This window comes from Chiloscyllium plagiosum, chromosome 44, assembly GCF_004010195.1.
Source record: "Chiloscyllium plagiosum isolate BGI_BamShark_2017 chromosome 44, ASM401019v2, whole genome shotgun sequence".
NCBI lineage: Eukaryota > Metazoa > Chordata > Chondrichthyes > Orectolobiformes > Hemiscylliidae > Chiloscyllium > Chiloscyllium plagiosum.
In genome coordinates this window covers 9,429,897-9,435,466 of record NC_057753.1, presented here as the reverse complement: position 1 = coordinate 9,435,466, position 5,570 = coordinate 9,429,897, and the positions used below count along the sequence as shown (strand labels likewise).

At 47.4% G+C, this 5,570-nt stretch overlaps 1 pseudogene; it reads left to right on the top strand.

Moving 5' to 3' along the window:
- The first annotated feature begins 585 nt into the window (after positions 1-585).
- Positions 586-1,380, top strand: LOC122543648 (annotated as a pseudogene).
- Positions 1,381-5,570: the final 4,190 nt, after the last annotated feature.

Here is a 5,570-nt window from a genome sequence, read left to right as displayed (position 1 = left end):
CCTGAATCAGCACCTTCAGGAGAATTAGAGCAGAGTGAGAACAGAGGGGGAGAGAGAGAGGGAAGATGATATCAACTTCATGGAATAACAAAAGAAAAGAATGTTCTGCAAAATGTAGAATTGCTTGTTCTGAATTTCTACCCTGGACTGACAGTGATGATTTTTGTAATCTCTTTTTACAGATTATATGAAGATTTGAAGACGGAAGTTTCAAAATCAACAGATGAAGGGCTTATGCTTGAAGCATCCACTCTCCTGCTCTTCGGATGCTGTCTGACCTGCTGCGCTTTGCTAGCGCTGCACTTTTCGACACTGACTCTCCAGCGTCTGCAGTCCTCACTTTGACATCAATGCCTGACAGTCAATCAATCCATTGGGACCGCAATAATTTTCAACTGTGATTCTGTGAGAAGGAGTAAAGCTTTTTGGTTCCTGTTTCTGTATGTTTTCAGCATCAGTGGGATGAGAGACCGTACTGTTGCAGTGCACTGAGTGTGGAGCCAGGAATAGTTATACAGCCTGGAAAGAGGGATTCACAGCAGGGAGGGGCTGTATACATGTTTGTGTGCAGCTGAAGTTTTGGCCATGGAGAAACCTGAGGGATCCTGCCCTGTAGAAAAACCATGTAACTGTGGGAAAAGTTTCCGTTTTCCCATCTGCCCTGGAGACTCATCGGCGCACTCACACCGGGGAGAGGCTGTTCCCCTGCACAGAGTGCGGTAAGGTCTTCTGCAATTCCTCTGACCAGCTGAAGCACCGGTGTGTCCACACGGGGGAGAGGCCCTTCAGCTGCCCCAAATGCGGGAAGGGCTTTACTCAGGCCTCCAGTCTGCTGACCCACCGGCAGGTCCACACCGGGGAGAGGCCGTTCCTTTGCACCAAGTGCAGGAGGTCCTTCAGCAATTCCTCAGCGCTGCAGAGGCATCAGCGGGGCCACACTGCGGAGAGACTCTTCAGCTGCCCCGAGTGCGGGAAGGTATTTAGCAATTCCTCCGCCCTGCTGAGGCACCAGTGGGTCCACACCGAGGAGACGCCCTTCAGCTGACCCAAGTGCGGAAAAGCCTTCAGCAATTCGTCCGACAGACTGAAGCACCAGCGGGTCCACACTGGGGAGAGACCCTTCAGCTGCCCTGAGTGTGGGAAGGGCTTTACACAGGCCTCCACCCTGCTGGCCCACCAGCGGGTCCACACTGGGGAGTGGCCATTCACCTGCTCTCAGTGTGGGAAGGGATTCACCCGCTCTTCCCACCTGCAGAGGCACCAGCGAGTTCACGTGCCATGGCAGGGGGATTGAAGGAGCAATGGCAGAGTCCCATTATCGACTGGACCCCTGGGTTTGAATCCCGTCGTGGCAGATGGTGGAATTGGAATTCGGTCAGAAGTCTGAATCTAACGATGAAACCATTTTTGGGGGCGGGTGCGTGAGAAGTCCCATCGGATTCACTCATGTCCTTTTTAGGGGAGGAAACTGCCGTTGCGGGTAAGGATTCACTCAGTCGTCCCAGCTGCATCCTTTACCCGGGGCTGGCCTACATGTGACTGCAGACCCACAGCAGTGTGGTTGACTCCCCCACCCGCGGAAATGAACAGGGAGGAACTTACTTGGTACAGGTTCTAGATTAGTGGTGCTGGAAAAGCACAGCAGTTCAGGCAGCATCCGAGGAGCAGTAAAATCGACGTTTCGGGCAAAAGCCCTTCATCAGGAAAACGCCTGAAACGTCGATTTTACTGCTCCTCGGATGCTTCCTGAACTGCTGTGCTTTTCCAGCACCACTCTAATCCAGAATCTGGTTTCCAGCATTGTTTTACCTTTACTTGATACAGGGTATGGGTTGAAATTGCTGAGTGAGGCAATACTTCCTACGGGTTAAGGCTGTACCAAGGATCCAATTACAAAGGGATAACTCAGTGCTGACCAATAGTAAAGAAAGTTGGGGGGTGGGGGAGGGACTGTGTACGCTTTGACCTTGAGCTGTTTTTGAAAAAAATAAGCTACTTTTTCTTCGTCTTTTCATTGAGGGGATCTGAAGCTGTAATAAAGTTGGGTCTCAATAAAGGTTAGCTGAACTTACCGCCGGGCTCAGACTTTCATTGAAAGCTTTCAGCTCCTAGAGGTTTTTGTTTTAAAGCTGCTCATTTCTTTCAGCCTCCTGCACTAAGTGTCCAATGTCGTGGAGCAGCGAATGAGTTGCTAGTATCGTTAGAAATTGTAAATTTTTCATGAGTACAGGTCCTGCGTCATATTCATCAGCATTGTAAAGTTTACTGGCAGCACCGGGAGGGGTGGGCTGCCTTCACTAGAAACAATGTGGAGGAGCCGGAGATGGACTGGGTTGGATCAAGTTAAAAATCACACATCAGGTTATAGTGGTTTATTTGGAACCACTAGCTTTTGGAGCGCTGCTCCGTCATCAGGAAGCTGTGGAGCAGGATCATAAGACAGAATTTATAGCAAAAGATCACAGTATAGTGCAACTGATCGGATATATTGAACAAACCTAGATTGTTGTGAAGTCTTTTGTCTTTTAGAAGAAGTTGCAAGTTTTAGTTCATTAATGTGTAAATCCCAGGAAATCTTTGAAGTCAGATTCTCGATGACTTGAGGTTTTATATAAATAGGTTTCATCTCAGTTCAGACAGTAATGAAATGTGTGAGATTTGATTCTGTCTGTATCCCAATCTTGAAGCAGACTGGTTCTATTTCCAAAGTAGGAATTTATAAAATATTACATGTATCGACTGCCTGCAGGTTGTGTGCTTTTTGATCAAAGTTGAATGTATCTGCAAATGCAAATTCACCCCATAGACCTGTGCATGCATGAGAGCGCGTGTGTCTGTTTGCGTGTGTGCATGCTTGAAGTGTGATTGTGATCGAGTATAAGCCTGTGAGAGGGTGTGAGTGTCTCAGAGAGAGCATGTGTATGAGAGAGGTATGGATAAAAGCGAGGGGTTGCATTTTGCTAAAACAAGGAAGGGCAGGATTTGTATAGTTAATGATAGGGCCCTGGGTTGCGTTGTAGAACAGAGACATGGTGGGTTTCAGGTACATTGTTCTATGAAAGTTGCATCATTGGTAGACAGGGTGGTTAAGAGGCGTTCAGTACACTTGCCTTCATTGTTCACAGCGTTGTGTATAGGAGTTGGGACATCATGTTGGTAAGACCACTTTCAGAGTACTGAGTACAGTTCTGGTCGCCCTGTTATAGCATGTCGGAGAAATTTGCTCAGTAAGTTAGAGATCGCAAAGAACAGTTCAAAGTGAAATTGACAAACAGTTTATTACAAGTGATATCGCTGGAAGAGAAACTGACTAGGCTGACACAGAACTGACAGTCTGTACAGGTAGATCAGAATTTCTCTTCCCAGAGCTGAAGAGGAGATCAGTTTTTATAATAATAAACTGGGATATTTAAGACTGAAATAGATCGGTTCTTGAGTATCGAGGGGACTGAGGATTACAGGGAGAAAGTGGGAGAATGGGGTTGAGTCGTGGTTGCATGGTATGCGCAGACCTGATGGGCTGAATCGTCTCATTTCTGCTCCTATGTCTTATGGTCTATTCCTGTCCTGGACACAGTGAGAGAATTGGGAGCAGTCGTCAGCCATTTGGTCTTTGGAGCCTGCACCAGCATTGAACAGATCATAACTGGATATGAATTTCCCTACATCTAGTTGAATAGGTTGAATTTTTCACTGTAGCACAGGAGGTTGAGAGGTGACCTTATAGAGGTTTATAAAATCATGAGGGTGGTAGATGAGGTGAACGGCAGATGTCCTTTCTGACAGGTGGGGACTTCAAGATTCATGAGCAAATTGTGAAAGTGAGATGAGAAAAATTTTAAAAAGACTTGAGTCGCACTTTTTTTCTTTTAAGAGAGTGGCTTGTGTGTGGGATGAATGTCCAGAGGAAGTGGTGGATGCAGGTACAGTTACAATGTTTAAAAGACATTTGGATAGATACATGAATAGGAAAGGTTCAGAGAAATATGGGGCAAACACAGGCAGGTGGGATTCCTTTAGTTTGAGAACACAGTCAGCATGGTCTATTTGGACTGAAGGATCTGTTTCTGTGCTGTATGACTCTGTAACTGTTCTATACTGGTCTTAAAAGGATTTTCTTGCCTTCCCCTATAAACATCCCCTTCTTTCTTGTTCAAAAATCAAATTAACTCAGCCTTGAATATATTCATTTTAGATTACTTACAGTGTGGAAGCAGGCCCTTCAGCCCAACAAGTCCACACCGACCCGCCAAAGCGCAATCCACTCATACCCCTCACCTAACACTACGGGCAATTTAGCATGGCCAATTCACCTGACGTGCACATCTTTGGACTGTGGGAGGAAACCGGAGCACCTGAAGGAATCCCACGCAGACACGGGGAGAATGTGCAAACTCCACACAGTCAGTCGCCTGAGTCGGGAATTGAACCCGGGTCTCTGGCGCTGTGAGGCAGCAGTGCTAACCACTGCGCCACCGTGCCGCCCATTCAATGATGCCCCAACTGCAGGAAGACATCCCCACTTCTGAACTCAATTCCTCTTGGTAATATACCACTTGCCTTGCTGATTGTTTGCTGCACCTGACTGACAACTGGCATTGACTGGTGTAGAAGGACACTGAGGCCCCTCTGTAAATCCACACATCATTCCTGATGAAGGGCTCTTGTTCCTCGGATTCTGCCTGACCTGCTGTGCTTTTCCAGTGCCACACTTTCTGACTCTGATCTCCAGCATCTGCAGTTCTCACTTTCTCCACATCCCAAAAGATCACCACTTAAACAATACACCTCCTTTCTACTGTTTTCACAGCAAAGGCTATAACTTCACATTGTGGTACTGTATTTGCCAATTGTGGCCTTCTCTATAATTGGGGAGATCAAGTGTAAACTTCGGGAACACTTCACAGAGCATCGCAGATGGGTCCGCAGAGGCCGATCGGACTTCCCAGTCACCACCCATTTTAATTCCCCTTCCCGTTTCCTTTCTGACATGATCATCTTTGGCCTCCTCCATTGCCACAACAAACCAAACTGCAAGATGGAGGAACAACACTCCAACATTGAGTTCTCCAATTTCAAGTAACCTCCTTTCCCACCCTGCCACCAACCAGATTCCTTCCTCCCATTGACCAACCAGGTGTTCACCTATCCCCACTTCACCACCCTGCCCCCAGCACCCAATTGTTCTGCAGTTCCCCCTGCACCCACGCCCAGTCCTGAAGGTGGTTTACACCCGAAACATCGACTTGTCCACCTCCTGACGCTGCCTGGCTTGCTGTGTTCTTCCAGTGTCCTGCCTGTCTATTTTACCAATTCAGACACAGATCTGGACCAACATTTCCCGTGTCTGTCCCCTCCTTTCTTTTCAGTTGCTACAAGTTAATAATTTATAGAATCCCTGCAGTGTGGGAAGAGGCCTTTCGGCCCAACAAGTCCACACCAACCCAGACCCATTGCCTTACTCTACATTTACCCTGACTAGTGCACCTAACCTACACATCCCTGATTACTATGGGCAATTTAGCATGGCCAGTTCACCTAATCTCTCCGTTTCTGGATTGTGGGATGAC